At 40.2% G+C, this 18,930-nt stretch overlaps 2 long non-coding RNA genes across 3 annotated transcripts in view; one reads left to right on the forward strand and one right to left on the reverse strand.

Annotated features, from left to right (window-relative positions):
* Nucleotides 1–18,930, forward strand: part of LOC120406727 — a 52,212-nt gene that overhangs the window by 32,677 nt on the left and 605 nt on the right. The window contains exon 2 of the long non-coding RNA XR_005599531.1: nucleotides 16,829–16,918. This is a non-coding gene — a long non-coding RNA (uncharacterized LOC120406727). The remainder of the gene's footprint in view (nucleotides 1–16,828; nucleotides 16,919–18,930) is intronic.
* The window catches only part of LOC120406728, a 32,677-nt gene continuing 29,500 nt past the window's right edge, over nucleotides 15,754–18,930 (reverse strand). For both annotated transcript variants that reach the window (XR_005599533.1, XR_005599532.1), the window contains one exon: nucleotides 15,754–15,926. This is a non-coding gene — a long non-coding RNA (uncharacterized LOC120406728). The remainder of the gene's footprint in view (nucleotides 15,927–18,930) is intronic.

Here is an 18,930-nt window from a genome sequence, read left to right on the forward strand (position 1 = left end):
GCGCGCGCACCAATTGCATCCACATGAACAATAGACCACGCTAATCCAACTCACAGCAAACCTAGTCCACTTGGCAAAAGGACTCAAGAGGTCACTGCAAATTTGGAGTTAATGAGCAGTGATGGATTGTGTCATGGATACACAACCATTTTCAGACCAGATTAACCCAGTTTGATCTTCTTTAAACCACTTGTGTAGCCAAGCCCTCAGTGTCCTACAAGATACTAAAGAGATGAGTAGCATTTTGATGATCCTGTATTCTTCCTCAGAACTCTCTAAAGGCCAGCCTAGTATCTGAGAGACAGTCCATACAACATGTTCTTCCTCCTGATGTGGATAAGACCTGCCAGACCCTCACCTCCTATTACAGTGGTTCTCTAACTCTTTTACTGGTGACCCCTTTCACATAGCAAGCTTCTGAGTGTGACCCCCTTATAAATTAAAAACATATATATTTAACACCATTATAAATTCTGGAGACAAAGCAGGGTTTGGAGTGGAGGCTGACAGCTCATGACCCCCCCATGTAATAGCCTTGTGACCCCCTGAGGGGTCCCGACCCCCAATTTGAGAACCCCTGTCCTAAGAGGTTAAGAGTGTGGTCATTTATGTGACTGATCCCTAAACCTCCTGGGATATTCCCACCGATGTCATGGTGACCATGAAGTCTTGAGCCAGCTTACAAGAAGCCTTATCTGCATAAACAATGAAGTTTAAAAAATCATTCAGAGTTTTTAACCTCATTCTGAGACCCACACACCAGGTGGACACATTTAGAGAGGTATGTGGGTTTTTTCCATTACTTAAGAAAAGGCTTCAGAAAGCTTGGGATTCAGTGCCTTAAATATTTGTATAGCATTATCATTAATTCATACCGATAAGTTATGTAAAGGAATAACTTCTGTATGTTTTTACACAATGTACCAGTCAAAATCGTAAAACAGTTGCACAGAAACTGCCTGCTTTTATCTACTTCAGTGCTATTCAAGTGGGAATTGGCACAGCAACAGAGCAATTACTTGTTCACGCTGCAGGCACTGAGGCCTGGTTATACAGAGTTGTCCATCATCTCTGATGTGAGTGACACAGCACCATTCTTTAGTTTTCTAGAACATACAGACATAAAATGTGTCTTGTAATTTGCATACAAGATCAATTATTAAAAGAACTGGAAGATATGTGTAAGTTAGTTAAGAATCTGTTTAAAGAATAGAGCAATGTTAAACATTTTTAGCATGATTCAAATTTCTAGCCAGCAAAGAATATAGCTCTAAAAAGCAAAGAAATCACAGAAGAGTCAAGATTATATAGGTTTAGGAAGGGGGTTATTGCTTTCAGATAAAGAGGGACTGGGCTGGGGCATATAAAAAGTGAAGATGCTTTTAACAGCTTGGCCAAACTTTATCAAAATATTTTTAATTGGGTGGCATTTAAAAAAAATGTACAGTCTCTCTGTATAGTGATACACACACTTTAAATTAAAAAATACTTAGGCATAACAGAATAACACTGTAAAAGTTCTACTACAGTTCGGCAGAAGTTTATATAGCAAACGAGAGAGAGATCAATAAAAGTTTCAGACAGAAATTGGTCCATGTAGCTTGTATTTTAAGCTTGTTCCTCATGGTATGTATAGTAGCAGGCTTTTTTAATCAGGTTTATGAATATTTTACAGTGGAATATGTGACTGCTTCAAATCATTCTACAGTTGTAAGTATTCATACTTATTTATAATTCTGTCATTGGTAGATTAGGTTACATTCTACATGCATTTATTTCTTTATTTTACATTATTTGATCTTTCTATTCTGAAGATTTATTAAACACAAATACTATAGAGAAACAAGACACATTGGAAAATCCAGATGATAATATTATTTTTAGTGTGTGTGTTTATGAACTCACAGCAGACTTAATGCAGCATCCTTATCTATGCACTTGTTTAAATAATGTGCCACAAGTTTGTGCACATATTTTATGTTCTTAAGAGTGGAATCACTCTACATGTTCCAATGGGGATTTTATTTTAATAGGTCCTGTGATCCACAAAATTACCACAAGATGTCCCTGTTTGTTCAGTTTTCTCATTGTACAAGATGTTCAACTAAAACAACAAGGAGTCCTTGTGGCACCTTAGAGACTAATACATTTATTTGGGCATGAGCTTTTGTGGGCTAGAACCCACTTCATCAGATGCGTGGAATGGAAAATACAGGAGCAGGTATAAATACATGAAAGGATGGGAGTTGCCTTACCAAGTATAAGATCTGTCTAACGAGACCATTCAATTAACAGCAGGGATACTAAGGGAGGAAAAATAACATTTGAAGTGGTAATGAGTGGCCCATTTCAGACAGTTGACAAGAAGGTGTGAGTAACAATAGGGGGAAATTAGTATTGGGGAAATTAGGTTTAGGTTTTGTAATGACCCAATCACTCCCAGTCTTTATTCAGGCCTAATCTGACGGTGTCCAGTTTACAGATTAATTCCAGTTCTGCAGTTTCACATTGCAGTTGGTTTTTGAAGTATTTTTGTTGAAGAATTGCCACTTTTAGGTCTGTTACTGAGTGACCAGAGAGACTGAAGTGTTCTCCTACTGATTTTTGAATGTTATGATTCTTGATGTCAGATTTATGTCCATTTATTCTTTTGCCTAGAGACTGTCCGGTTTGGCCAATGTACAGGGCAGAGGGGCATTGCTGGCACAATGTTAGACTACTGTGTTGATTGAAGGGCCTCATAACACGAGATTAATAAATCCCAAATTTGACCTGCTTTTTTTCCCCCCTTTTTCTTTTTCATATATCTGTGCCGGTGAAATTCTTTGGCCAGATTCCCATCTCATACTTATGGGAGAATTACATGCAGAATTACATTTCCTTAGTTATATTTCTGTTCCCATCACATGGTGTGACACAGCCTACTTCTAGGCTATGGGAGCAGCATATGTTGCAGAAGGTATTTCAGAGCCACTCTCCACACTGTTAGTTAGAAGTAGCAATGATACAACATATATATATATATATATGTCGGTGTTTGGCACTAATTTGGAAGGTTTCTTACATATGTTTTAAATATACCGTTTTAGCTTGAAGCATTTTTCTTCATCAAAGCATAACTTTGGTAGATATATGCTTCCATAGCGTGATAAGTCTAAATCAGCAGCTAAATGGTTAATTGCTTCTAAAAATGAATACTTATTAACTAAGCATAAGTCTGTATGAGCATCTGTTGGATAAAAATGCCTGGGAACAAACGCTTTTTTACAGTTTGTGCCTATTTAATTAGCCGGAGTCTGGTGTGTCCTGAGACAGAATTGTGCTAAGAAATTGCTAGAAAGAGGTATGCTGGCTTTTCAGCGGGTTAGACTGCAGTTTTGATTGCTCACTCTTCAGAATCTCCTTTGCGGGTTTAGTAAAGGTTATGGTATTTTCTGAAGGAATTAAAAGAGGGTACTTAGTATTTTTTTCCAATCCATGAAGTTCTGTAGTGATCTTTCTAACAGAAAATTATACCCTTTCATTAGAACAAATTAAATTAAATTTTATGGTGCACTACACTTCTCCCAATCTCTCATATTCAGACAAAATAAAATTACCAGCTTTTTACTATCATCCATTTTCTTTCCCTCCTCTCTGTCTTTATTGGAGAAAAATGTATTTTTAAAAAAATATAATTTGGCCAGCTTCTCAGCTGATTTAGGTCAGTGGAGCAACACTGACTTAAATGGAGCAACACTGATTTACATCTGCTGAAAATCTGGCTCTGTTTTGTAATAAAAGGTGTCTATTTCCCCAAAGCTCTTTTCACAGCAAAGTCTTTTCCATATTCTACAACATGTGGCTGTGTACCAGTATTTGGGAAGTTTTTGTTAGCCTGGAATAAGGACAAATTATAGACCTGCTCCTGTGCCAATTGAAATCAGTGGCAAATTTCCCATTGACTTCATCAGGAGCTGAATCTATCCACTCTAGAGAAACGAGATTCTCCTTTTCTCTTATTTTAAAAATAGCCATATTTATATACAATATAGTTATTGAATCACTCTGAGTATTTATACTCATTACCATTTTATCTGAGCAAAGTGCTGACTTGAAAAATTTATAATAAATAAAAACTGTACATTCATATTCTTGTTTGGAAGTCACTGAGCACATAGTAGGTACTACCAGACTATACAAAGAGAAAAGATCCCTGCCCTGAAGAGCTTACAGTATGCTCTTGCTGACACTGATGTTGACAAGTATTGTTTTTAATGCTTCTTGACTGATAAGATGGTTTAAAAAAAAACAAGCGTGAGAGATCAGTAACAGTTTCAAGGTACATGATTTAACTTGCAGTGTCTGGATTAATATTGCTGGGGAAAAGTGTATTTGGAAGCAAAACTAATACAAATTCTATAGGTTTTACTCATGTACTCTTGAGGGTGCTATAACTTAAATGGTGATTTTAATCTTACAATCTTTCCATAAGTGAAGTGATCTAGATAATAATTTCCAGAGATTGAATTCCTCTTCCTTTCTGGATTCTTCCATAACTTTGTACTCCTATAGTTGCTTAACAGAGACGCTCTTCTTTAATACTGTGTTTGGCAGGGAAGTATGACTATAAACAAGATTTTCAATGATTAGTTATTCAGTGATGTAGCACTGTAAGTATACATGTGCTAACACATAGCTAGACAAGGTCCCTGACCAGTGTAATAGTTGTGTGACACAGAAGTGCTGGTAAGACAGTGAACTTTATTTCTTGGACCCAGTCACCAGACACAGCTCAGGATTACAAAAGCTCACTATCACATGGCAGGAGTCAGTCCCTGCTGACCCCCTTAACAGTGTTGCCCTCAGAAATTAAAAACGATCTAAAAGAAGCAGCATAATACTGTTCGCAAGCAGACTCATAGTAAAAGCAATGGGGGAAAAAAAACAAATAAACTGCCACAAGGGACTTAGTCTAAAGGCTAAGATTTTCAACACTGGGGGTAAAATCTTGGCCTCAAGGAATTCAATGGCAAAACTCTCATTGATTTCAGTAGGAATGGGATTACATCCTGGGTGCCTAAAGCTAGGCTCCTAAGTCCACCTAAATAATTGGTATGACTTTTCAAAGGTCCAGGGCATCCAGAAGCTCTCATTCAAGTCAAAACATATTAATGGCATATGAGAGATTTGACCCATTCACACAACTGGGAGAACTCAGAGTAGAGACCCTTTAGGATTTCAAGGTGAAAGTGGATGAGGTGGATTCAGTAACTGATGCATGTTAGGTCAAAAATAGAAACTGAACTTAAAGATCTGAGCCAGAGGGTGGGGTGGTCCTGGTTTTCCTTGCAGGCTAAGGGAATGTACAGGGAAGTCTGAAATCTGGATCTAAGACATCAATCTGGAAACAGCTAGCCTAGAAAAAGGTAGGTGAGTTTGCCTCTTTTCCTTATGGAGCAGCCTGCTTTGTGTCTCTGTGTTTGGGGGTTCTCGTGTGTTATCGTTCTGAATTCTAAGAAATGAAGGAATGTTGCACTGAATTCTGCCAACAAGAGTGTTTTATGTTTTTTATCCAACTTCTCTGTGTCTATGCCATGAACATAACAATTAACAGTAAGGAAAACAATTTCAAAAGAGATTTTGGGACAGATTTTTGAAGGTATTTAGGCGCCTAATTTCCATTGATTTCTTTCATTTTGGTGATAAATTCTTACAAGTCAAGCTGATGACAGTGGGAGCTGGATGTGTCTACCACCTTTAAAAATCAGGCCATTTGAAGCACAAGGCTCACTGAAATTCCATGAGATTTAGAATCCCAAGTACCAAAATCACTTTAAAATGGAACCTCGACATTTTTGAAAAGTTCACCCTTAATATTTTTCCATCTAACCTACATATTGGAAGGTTTTAAGACACAAATCCCACAGGATTGCTCTGAATCCTTAGGTCTTTATAGAAACTAACCTACAATCTACAAAAAAGAAAAGTAGGTAAGAAATTTATCTGATAACTGAGCAGCAATAATCCATCAGATTGTAATACGACAGGTAGGAAATTAACCTCTGATTCAACACACATTTATACTTTACACAGTAATAATCAAATAGTTGAGACGTGAAAAGGCAGTAGCCCTTTAAAGCAATGCCTTAAAAAGTACGAAGTGGGACCTGTGAGAAGCTATAAAAGGCCAGCAAACAATATTTATGATTCTAAATTCTTCGGGGCAGAACCCACGTCTTCCTTTATGTCTTGAACAACACTACAACACTGAGGGTGCTATTAGGTCTTAAATAATGAATAATAGCTTAAACAATTAATCACAACAATACACCCTCCTGGGTATTCCCCACCCACTCATTTTTACAACATTTTTTCTCGGTAATATGAAGGCCACCATGATCTCTCAAAGAAACATATCAAAATCCCAGAATTACATGAAACTCATTTTTCCTTTTTGCTCCTATGAAGTAACAGATTTTGTTCTTCAGTTCAGGATCTTCAGAAGCCTAATGACATAGCCCTATTGGACAGGGCCGCCCAGAGGATTCAGGGGGCCTGGGGCAAAGCAATTACAGGGGCCCTTCCATAAAAAAAATTGCAATACTATATTCTCGTGGGGGCCCCTGCGGGGTCTGGGGCAAATTGAGCCAATAGGAAGGTTAGAATTTGTTAAAATTAAAACATGACTCACCTTTTGTCTGTCTGTTGTTGTTCTCCAGGGAGACGTAGACAGGACAGAGCTATGCTGTAAGAGCTTGGGCCAGGTATGAAAAATCCTCGGTATCATACCTAGAAACTACTCATTTGAAACCCCAGATATATAAGAAGATCAGGAAATGTCTAGGAAGGCACAATTAGGTTTATCTCTTTTTATCTCTGTGCTAACCCCAGGTGCTTTTGTTTTGCTTGTAACCTTTAAGCTAGACCTCAAGAAAGCTATTTTTGATACTTAATCCTTGTAGTTACTCTTTTAAAATCTAGCAATAGCCTGAGTCTCCAGATTCTTTTTCTTTCTTTTCTTTTTTAAATGAAATTTACCTTTTTTAAGAACAGGATTGGATTTCTGTGTCTTAAGAGATTTGTGCACATGTTGTTTAATTTGCTGGTGGCAACAGCTGATTTCCTTTTGTTTTCTTTCTCAGCTCTTCCCTGGGGGTAAGGGGTGTGTGAAAGGGCTTGAGGGTACCCCACAGAAAGGAATTCCCAAGTGCACCTTCCTGGGCTCTCAATGGGGTTCTGCACTTGAGTGGTGGCAACATCTACCAATCCAAGGTCAAAGAAAAGCTGTAACCTTGGGAGTTTAATATAAGCCTGGAGTAGCCAATATTAATTTTCAGAATCCTTGTGGGCCCCCACCTTCTGCACTCGAACTGCCAGAGTGGCGAATCAGCCTTGACAATAGGTTCTCTGTATCTAGAGATATTCTCTTCTCGTCTTCTGAGGGCTATGTCACACTCTCTGAGAGGTAGGGCCCTGGCATGTATTCCAGACAATATCCCTATTACTGTCAGTCTCTAAGGTGTTGGTTTAGAAGTTATCTGTAGCAATAGACAATATGTCCTAGCGGTAGTAACTGTAGACATAGTTAGAGCTTGGAAAGCTGTGTACATGGAAAGCTGTGTACAGGTTAAGACAAGCTACTACAGCTTTAGTAATGTACAGCAAGCATTGATCTTCAAAAAGTCCTAGAGGATTCAGACCTTACAAGAAAGACTTGAAGTGAGGCAGCATAAGAAATTCATATGCTCCTTCACAACTGAAAACCTGAGAGTTGTCTTTCCATCTGATGCTTTCCTTTGAAGAATTTTGTTTCTATCTCCCAGTATCACCTTATTCCTATTAGTATTTTTTCTACCTCATGTCTTGTAATGAAAAGCAGAGATAGATGGTGTCATTGAAATGGAGCTGCTCTGTAATCATTTTTGAATATTGTATGTTGACCTGTTTCTTGGGAGGTTTGCTGTATGACTCTAATGGTTTAATTTAATACGAGCTTTAAGGAAAAAACAAACAGGAAGGGAACAAAATGACTCAGATAAGCCAATTCACCGCGTACACTTGAGGTTTGTTCAGCAGCAAGACCATTATAGGAAAAGGCCTGGGAAGCAGAAGATCAAAAGGACTATAGCATTTTAAAAAGAGACTCTCAGAGAGTGGGAGCCATTCAGGGAACTGTCTGGTAGATGTTTGGGAGAACCAGACCGACACGCAGACACCTGCTAGAGGTATCTGAAGAAAAGTTGGGCCTGCTTAGCTTACCATCAGGCAAGCTAGACATGCATGCAGACTATTTTAAAATCCTTTTTCTCTAAACACATTTTTCTTATTGTTAAGATAAACAATACTTTGGTTTTAGGAAGGCTGTCTTGTCATTGTATACACCACTGGTCAGACTCCTAAGGAGAAAAACCTCTGGTGCCAGACCCAGTAAGACCTACTGGGTAAACACAGCTGGTACACGGGGTATCATAGCCCAGGGCCCAGTCTAAGAGTGAGAGAACTAAGAATTCCAACCTAGGAGAGGTAAAGGCACAAGGACCTGACACCAGAGTTGATGCAGTCAAATGAGCCAGAAGGGAGCCACAGGTGCAGCTAGCTGATGGATGGAAAGATAGAGAAGGGATAGATGAGGTACTGGAGTATGTGTTCCATTCTTCCAAGGTGAATGACAAAAAAATAAGAGGAAAGTGAGTGGGTGAGGATATTTAAATGAATTATGGCTCTCTGGCCCTCTGTGTTGGTCCCCACACTGACCTCTAAGGAGTTAATAGAGCCCTAGGGAGGCTGCACAGGAGGCAGTCAATTAGAGAGGGGCTGAGAGGAGCAGGCCAATATAAGAAGAGCTGAAGGGCAAAGCAAGGTCAGTTACTCCCTGGAGCACAAAGAGGGGAAGACTGGGTGCCTGGCAGGCAAAAGGACGCTAGCACCCTGGGCAGAGCAGTGCTGCTAGCAGGGACTGGGGGAGCAAGGGAGAGCTCCTGACTGGCTGCTGGGATTTGCAGGCTGAGGCCTTGAGGCAAGGGTGAAGAGGGTGCTGGAGCTGCAGGGAAGCGGTCAGACAATTGGCTGCAGTTGCCACTGGGGAAGGGGTGGGACAGTTGGATTGCAGCACTCACCTCCTTAAGGGGGGGAGCACAGATTGTGACATGGCTGGAGGGCTGTGTCATGAAGAGGACACTGCGGTCCTTGGAGTGATGTGGGTCCAGGAGAAGAATTGACAGTGGACAAGACACTATCGGGAGAGGGAATATCGACCTGCAGAGCTAATCTCCAAGAGGGCCAGCAGGAGGGCCCAGCATGATGATTGGAGCCCCATTACATCCTCCATGCTTCCTGGTAACTGCATATTGTTCGGTGCTCTAGAAGGAAGAAGAGGGGATCTGATTTTAGCCTTATGCCAGTATATTCAATATCACAAAAGCCAAACTAAGTGGCAGACAATAGCGTATTTGTGTTTTGAGTTGAAAAAGTAAATGCTACTCAAAAATAGAAAGTTAAGCTCAACAGATGAAGAGCCTGGAAAATTTAATGGATTAAATAAAATCTTTTTATAACCTTTTGCTGCTGAACTATAAAGCTGTTGCTAACAATGCTACTCATTTTGTTGATATGTTTAACAAACTGTGGAATGACTCTGTTCCACCCTATACACACAAGTCCCATGCCTTCTGTGACTCATGATAGCATCACTTGTACAACTGGCTTTATTGTTCTTCAGATCTGGACAGTATGTAATGATGTGGACTGAAATATGAGGAACAAGCACCCTACTGTTACAAGAGAAGAAAAATAACAAAGCCATGTTTTTTTCCAAGCCTACTGATGCCCTAGGTTTTGGTGGTGATTGTTGGTTTTTGGGTTTGGGTTTTTTGTTTGTTTGGTTTTTTTTTTAAGGTACAATATAGCAAGTAGACTTTTCTTGTCAATATCTATTCTTTTCTTCTTCATCCGTGGTCTGTCATGTTCAGAAACATGTTCATGGTACATGTAAGTACGGTATTTTACCTGCCTCAAAATTAATCTATGGTTTTGTCCTTGTTCCCACCATCAGCTTCATATGGGTGGACACTTATGTCTGTGGGGAGCCCCGCTGAAGATAACAGTGCTCCACTCAAGCACAGAGTGCAGCTGTGTGCAGCATCTTGCAGGACTGGGTCCTTATTTTGCATCTTTAAGATCATCATCTTTAAAAACTGCTGCATGTAGAGTACAATAGCATGATCATCCATTTTGTTAAATGACTATTCAGGAAGGACTCAAGGGCAGACATTGTCTCTTTTCAGTTTATTTAAACTGGGAGCAGGTAAATGGATGGCTTTTCCCAGTCAGGGCAGACTCTCAGGCATAGTTGTCTTTGGGATGGGGATTGAGGTGAGTAGACAGAAAAGGGGAAACTAAAAGGAGGAATATAAATATTCTCTTTTCTTTTTTTTCTTAAACCTAAAGAAAAATAAATATTGTGGGTACATGATGGTATATTAATCTTCATAGAATGTGGATTTTGAGGGAATCAGGAGTAATGTTGTTGTTTAACTCTGGGTATGTCTACACTACGGGATTATTCCAATTTTACAGAAACCGGTTTTTTGAAACAGATTGTATAAAGTTGAGTGCATGCGGCCACACTAAGCACATTAATTCGGCAGTGTGCGTCCATGTACCGAGGCTAGCGTCAATTTCCGGAGCATTGCACTTTGGGTAGCTATCCCATAGCTATCCCATAGTTCCCACAGTCTCCCCCGCCCACTAGAATTCTGGGTTGAGATCCCAATGCATGATGGGGAAAAAACAGTGTCGTGGGTGATTCTGGGAAAATGTTGTCAGTCAATCCTCCCTCCGTGAAAGCAACGGCAGACCATCATTTCATGCCCTTTTTCCTGGATTGCCCTGGCAGATGCCATAGCATGGCAACCATGGAGCCCGTTTAACCTTTTTTCACTCTCATCGTATGTGTACTGGATGCTGCTGACAAATGTGGTACTGCAGTGCTACACAGCAGCATTCACTTGCCTTTGCAAGGTAGCAGAGAGGGTTACCAGCCCTATTGCACTGTCTGCTGCTTTGGAAATTGGTAATGACTTTTACCGGTGCTATTGTACTGTCTGCTGCTGTCATGGGTGCTCCTGGCTGGCCTCACTGAGGTCGGCCAGGGGCGCATGGACAAAAATAGGAATGAGTCCCCAGATCATTCCCTTCTTTACGTTTTGTCTAAAAGTAGAGTCAGTCCTGCCTAGAATATGGGGCAAGCCTACTAAAGAACCAGAGAGGACATCCGCTCCGGGTCAGAGCCCCAGATATCCCGCAGAAATGATGAGCTGCATGCCATTCTAGGGGGCGCCCCTGCAACAACCCCACCCATTGCTTCCCTCCTCCCCCACCCCTCCTGGGCTACCATGGCAGTTATCTCCCCATTTGTGTGATGAAGTAATAAAGAATGCATGAATAAGAAACACTGACTTTTTATTGAGATTTCACTTCAGGACGAAATGCAGAGATAAAATTTCTCGATACTTTAAATGACTGCTTCATGGAGCAGCTGGTACGGGAACCCACAAGGGGAGAGGCGACTCTAGATTTAATCCTGAGTGGAGCGCAGGAGCTGGTCCAAGAGGTAACTATAGCAGGACCGCTTGGAAATAGTGACCATAATACAATAGCATTCAACATCCCTGTGGTGGGAAGAACATCTCAACTGCCCAACACTGTGGCCTTTAATTTCAAAAGGGGGAACTATACAAAAATGAGGGGGTTAGTTAGACAAAAGTTAAAAGGTACAGTGACTAAAGTGAAATCCCTGCAAGTTGCATGGGCCCTTTTTAAAGACACCATAATAGAGGCCCAACTTCAATGTATACCCCAAATTAAGAAAAACAGTAAAAGAACTAAAAAAGAGCCACCGTGGCTTAACAACCATGTAAAAGAAGCAGTGAGAGATAAAAAGACTTCCTTTAAAAAGTGGAAGTCAAATCCCAGTGAGGCAAATAGAAAGGAGCACAAACACTGCCAACTTAAGTGCAAGAGTGTAATAAGAAAAGCCAAAGAGGAGTTTGAAGAACGGCTAGCCAAAAACTCCAAAGGTAATAACAAAATGTTTTTTAAGTACATCAGAAGCAGGAAGCCTGCTAAACAACCAGTGGGGCCCCTTGACAATGAAAATACAAAAGGAGCGCTTAAAGATGATAAAGTCATTGCGGAGAAACTAAATGGATTCTTTGCTTCAGTCTTCACAGCTGAGGATGTTAGGGAGATTCCCAAACCTGAGCTGGCTTTTGTAGGTGACAAATCTGAGGAACTGTCACAGATTGAAGTGTCACTAGAGGAGGTTTTGGAATTAATTGATAAACTCAACATTAACAAGTCACCAGGACCAGATGGCATTCACCCAAGAGTTCTGAAAGAACTCAAATGTGAAATTATGGAACTATTAACTAAGGTTTGTAACCTGTCCTTTAAATCAGCTTCGGTACCCAATGACTGGAAGTTAGCTAATGTAACGCCAATATTTAAAAAGGGCTCTAGGGGTGATCCTGGCAATTACAGACCGGTAAGTCTAACGTCGGTACCGGGCAAATTAGTTGAAACAATAGTAAAGAATAAAATTGTCAGACACATAGAAAAACATAAACTCTTGAGCAATAGTCAACATGGTTTCTGTAAAGGGAAATCGTGTCTTACTAATCTATTAGAGTTCTTTGAAGAGGTCAACAAACATGTGGACATAGTGTACTTAGATTTCCAGAAAGCCTTTGACAAGGTCCCTCACCAAAGGCTCTTACGTAAATTAAGTTGTCATGGGATAAAAGGGAAGGTCCTTTCATGGATTGAGAACTGGTTAAAGGACAGGGAACAAAGGGTAGGAATTAATGGTAAATTCTCAGAATGGAGAGGGGTAACTAGTGGTGTTCCTCAAGGGTCAGTCCTAGGACCAATCCTATTCAATTTATTCATAAATGATCTGGAGAAAGGGGTAAACAGTGAGGTGGCAAAGTTTGCAGATGACACTAAACTACTCAAGATAGTTAAGACCAAAGCAGATTGTGAAGAACTTCAAAAAGATCTCACAAAACTAAGTGATTGGGCAACAAAATGGCAAATGAAATTTAATGTGGATAAATGTAAAGTAATGCACATTGGAAAAAATAACCCCAACTATACATACAACATGATGGGGGCTAATTTAGCTACAACGAGTCAGGAAAAAGATCTTGGAGTTATCGTGGATAGTTCTCTGAAGATGTCCACGCAGTGTGCAGAGGCGGTCAAAAAAGCAAACAAGATGTTAGGAATAATTAAAAAGGGGATAGAGAATAAGACTGAGAATATATTATTGCCCTTATATAAATCCATGGTACGCCCACATCTCGAATACTGTGTACAGATGTGGTCTCCTCACCTCAAAAAAGATATTCTAGCACTAGAAAAGGTTCAGAAAAGAGCAACTAAAATGATTAGGGGTTTAGAGAGGGTCCCATATGAGGAAAGATTAAAGAGGCTAGGACTCTTCAGTTTGGAAAAGAGGAGACTAAGGGGGGACATGATAGAGGTATATAAAATCATGAGTGATGTTGAGAAAGTGGATAAGGAAAAGTTATTTACTTATTCCCATAATACAAGAACTAGGGGTCACCAAATGAAATTAATAGGCAGCAGGTTTAAAACAAATAAAAGGAAGTTCTTCTTCACGCAGCGCACAGTCAACTTGTGGAACTCCTTACCTGAGGAGGTTGTGAAGGCTAGGACTATAACAATGTTTAAAAGGGGACTGGATAAATTCATGGTGGCTAAGTCCATAAATGGCTATTAGCCAGGATGGGTAAGAATGGTGTCCCTAGCCTCTGTTCGTCAGAGGATGGAGATGGATGGCAGGAGAGAGATCACTTGATCATTGCCTGTTAGGTTCACTCCCTCAGGGGCACCTGGCATTGGCCACTGTCGGTAGACAGATACTGGGCTAGATGGACCTTTGGTCTGACCCGGTACGGCCTTTCTTATGTTCTTATGTTATGTAGATAAAATGACGGGGAGGCAGCCTCCAGCTGCTATGATATTCCAGGCAGGACTGAATCTCCATTAGACGTTAAAGGAGGGCGCGGGGAGAGGAGCGCTGCCTCCAGCTGCTATGATATTCCAGGCAAGACTGAATCTCCAGGAGACAAAGCTTAAAGAAGGGAATGACTGGGAGTCATTCCCATTTTTGCCCAGGCGCCCCCGGCCGACCTCACTGAGGCCTGCTAGGAGCACTCACGGGATGATGACGATGGTTATCAGTCCTATTGCACCGACTGCCACCAGGGAGAGGAGAGAGGGGATGCTGCTGTTTAGCGCTGCAGCATCCCATCTACCAGCAGCATCCAGTAGACATACAGTGACATTGAAAAAAGATGAGAAATGATTTTTCCCCTTTTCTTTCACGGGGGGAGGAGGGGAACTGACGACATATACCCTGAACCACCCGCAACAATGTTTTTGACCCTTCAGGCATTGGGAGCACAGCCAGGAATGCAAATGGTTTTTGGAGACTGCGGGAACTGTGGAATAGCTCGAGTCCTCAGTCCCCCCTCCCTCCATCCATGAGCGTCCATTTGATTCTTTGGCTTTCCATTACGCTTGTCATGCAGCACTGTGTTGAGTCCCTGCTGTGGCCTCTGTCTATCATAGCCTTGGAGATTTTTTCAAATGTTTTGGCATTTTGTCTTTTGGAACAGAGCTCTGATAAAACAGATTTGTCTCCCCATACAGTGATCAGATCCAGTATCTCCCATACGGTCCATGCTGGAGCTCTTTTTGGATTCTGGGACTGCATGGTCACCCGTGCTGATCGGTGCTCCACACCGGGCAAACAGGAAATGAAATTCAAAAGTTCATGGGGCTTTTCCTGTCTACCTGGCCAGTGCATCCGAGTTCAGATTGCTGTCCAGAGTGGTCACAATGGTGCACTCCCGGAGGCCAATACCGTCAAATTGCGGCCACACTAACCCTAATCTGACATGGCAATACCGATTTCAGCGCCACTCCCCTCGTCGGGGAGGATTACAGATACCAGTATTAAGAGCCCTTTATAGCGATATAAAGGGCTTCGTTGTGTGGACGGGTGCAGGGTTAATTCGGTTTAATGCTGCTAAATTAGGTATAAACGCGTAGTGTAAACCAGGCCTATGTTAGCTTTTCATATCGTGCCTCTGTTTCTTTCGCTCCTTCTAATATGGAGAACTATTAGTTTTGGTTGAAGGTGTCAGCATTTATATACCTTTTACAAAGACTGATGAGCTTCCTATTAATATCAGAAGCTTAACTGACCTGTGCTTTGCATTGTTAAAAAAAAATGAAGATATAAGAGTAACATTAAACTAACATGTCCTTAGGAACAGTGTCAATCTCAGAAATCACTCTGCGGTAGATTTTGTAGAATACTCATGTTTTAATGTCAACCATTGTACCTACCTAATAGGAATGTTGTGAGGATTAAATTCATCTAGTGTGTTGAGAATGAAAACCATAATCCAAATGCTAACTATGACAGTCACTTAGTAGAAATTGACACTTCCTTGCCATCTAACAGGGGCACAACATTACATATCCTTCAACTGGGACCAGAAAATAGATATCTCTTACCAGAATATATGCATTATACTCTAATTACAGAGACATTTGCCACTATATCCTATTGATGTAGTCTCCCTGTAGAAATATATTTATTATGTTCACAGCATACACAGAATACACAGCGAGACATTAGATAACAACATAAATACTCTTGCTGGCAGGTTGCAATGTAACTACTTTATTTCTTGGAATTCAGAACTATAACAGAGAAGAACCCCAAAACTGGGAGAGACAAAACAGGCTGCTTCTATGGCAGAGAGAAACAACTCATCCCACTATCTTCTAGGCTGGTTCTTTTCAGAATGACACTGATGGCAGGCTTTCTTACAGCGCATCTTAGTCTGCAAAAGGACCAGGAAACAAACCTCAGTACCCCACAATAATGAAATATCCTTACACCATGCTGGTAAAAACAATAGGTGCCTATTTCATGTTGTCTGCTACACTTAGAATGGAAGATAGTGGTGGTTACTGTGTTGCAATGGTAGTCAAATATTTGCTTCTACTGTAAGCAGGTATTAGGGCAAAATTATTCAAGGTAATATAGGAACACCTGAGTTTGATTCCCAGATATTGTTTTGACACTGTATGTAAAAAAATTTAATTATCATTGTCATAATGACTCTTTTCAGAGAAACTGAAACAGTGTTTTGAAGCTTATCCCAGTGTTTTGATATTAATTATTATGCTCTGTGTAGAGAACGTAGGTTAAACCATTTGCCTTAACCATTGTACACAGAGTATAATATCTTTAATGGGATACACTATTTTGAGTGCCCCTCTTAAGACGAATCTATGTTATAAAAATTCCATCAGAAGATTACTGCTATCCTATTGAAATACATTAGCAGTGTGAGCAAAGTGGCAGGCCATTATCTGAGTCTTGCAGGGCTGATCTTAGAAAAAGACAAATATCATGAAGAAAAATGAAGAGGGCTTATTTTCCTTTTTAAAAAGCAGCAGAACTCATTACACCTGGATCCTATTAAACTGTGCAATGTTATTGTACAGGCTGTTTTCATTAATATTCAAAATAATTAATTTCTTTTGCATTTTCTCAAATGAGGAGGTTGTTTGTTGTAGAAAACTGAAAAAGTGACCTAATAGGAATAGAGGGGAGGGTGCACATAGCAACAAGACATAAGACAAAAATAAACAGATTCCAACAGCTGACTACTCTGGGAAATCATCACAACAGTATTCCCTTTTTGTCAATCTAAAACAAGCTCTTTTTCTCTTCTAGGGTAAAATTTGCAGCACTGCTAAATACTTGGAGACAGCCAGAATGATTATCTTCACAAATGTTCACATAAAACGTTTGTTGACAAGGAATGTAAGTTTTAAGATGTGCTAAGTGAAGCAATTAATACTATGTAATAGTTCTTGGATATTTATCTAAAGCTTTAGATATGTTCAAATTCTTTTCAGGCTATGGGGCAAGACTAGAGTTCAAAAATAAATATCCCAAGCATTATTATCTTTTTATTTTTGGGACCACAAACCTTGGCAGTTTCTGCTCAAGGAAGACTTTAGAATATGTTAGGATGTCCTACCTATTCTCTCTAAAAGAGATGATTCCAAATCGGAATCAGGGCTAAAGGACACAACAAGAGAGCTAAGATTGCTATTATGAATGACTCTGGAAACATAAGCACTACTATCTACACACCAACCCCCAAACTGTAACCATGCTGTCCTCTTCTCTTTTAACAACTTTTATTTAAAAAACAAACAGGAACAGTCCAATAGCTTCATGCTTCTCCTTACATTTTCAAAAAGATTTGAAGCACTCAAAACTAAGTAGTATGATATATTAAACTTTGTCTAACATTCAAAATGTTGTGAAAAACTATTGAAATTGAGGCATGATATGTGCATGCAAATACCATCTGGCAGCAATGTCTCCGTTGGGGAATGAAAGAAATGTACAGCACTATGTGAAAATAAATTTGGAATATACATCCCTAAATAGAAGGGCAAAATAAAAAAATAAAATAAAAAGCAGCTGAATGGACAAAGTCCAGATGTATGTTCACAGCATAAGCCTCTGAGCCACTGATAATTAGAAAATCAAACAAAACCTGAATGCAGGACAAACATATGCTGAATCAAACTTATTGCAAACTTTATCATCTAAACACAAATATTTATATTACTTTCTGCACATTTTCTTGCCTTTTCCCCCCTTCATGTTGTCTATCCTGTACCCCTTGTCCCCTGTAATCTGTGATTTTATTATTATTATTATTATTTATTTTATTTTGCAACTGCTGCTTGTTGTAGGATTCTGCTACAAAATCCTAAACTTACACTTCAAGAAAGCTTGACCTGTCCTCTTATTATACTGTTGTACATCAGGAGTAATTCCTGAGGAATAAAACTGGTGTGAGTGAGAGAAGAATCCGGATCTATATTTCTAGTTCAATTTCCCTAGTGACGTGGTGTGAAACAAAACCAGAAAAACATTAATCATCCTAAAATGAAACCCTTGCAAGTATATTGGTATTATTTACTCATTAAATTTACTACAATGAGAACACTGACAATTGCATCTGAAAAGCCAGTCCTATTCTCAGAGGTTTTCTTGCAATGAGAAACTTCCTATTGATTTTATTTAATATGAGATTATTTCTCTACTGCAAGGAAGATTCCAAATTACAAGCCTTTCTCCCTGGGGAAAATCCATTGGAGAGAGTTAAATCCCCATGATCTTCTCCCGTATTCTTTCAGGGAGTGTGGTCTTCCCTCCCTGGAACATGCTGTAAGTCTGGCCCCTAAACTCTGCAAATCCATTCAAATCTGTAAGGGTCCAGGGCTATCCTCCCAGAGACTCTCTGGCTCGGAGGCCCTGGTGAGCCACCTCATCCTCCTGAAATCACAGCTCACACTGCTAGGGTTCCCCTGGGATCAGATGCCCCTGTGATCCCCTTCTACCAGAGTTCCTCACTGAGAAGGGAACTCAGCAGATTGGTAATACAGTTTCTAGCTGAATTACATTTCCATGGGGTAGATGGGAGAACTGACCAGTGTTCCACTGACCTTGCTCTCATTCTCCCCCGATCACTTGAGAGCTCCCCTCGCAGGCATGCTTGACAGCCTAGGAGGCATACTGTATGGAACAGTGAGATTGACATAGGGAGGATTCCTTCCACGCACAGATCTCGTGGGCAGTTAAGCCCCATATCATTATTAGAACTGGGTGGGAGCCAAACATTCCTCAACTTGGCCAAAAAATAAAAATTGAAATTATCAGTGAAACTGAATTTAAAAAAAAATGTTTGGGATCAATCAAAATAGTTTGTTTTGTGATCAAACTAAAATATTTCATTCCATTTTGCCTTTAAG

Source organism: Mauremys reevesii, linkage group 5 (genome assembly GCF_016161935.1).
Source record: "Mauremys reevesii isolate NIE-2019 linkage group 5, ASM1616193v1, whole genome shotgun sequence".
Taxonomy (NCBI): Eukaryota; Metazoa; Chordata; order Testudines; family Geoemydidae; genus Mauremys; species Mauremys reevesii.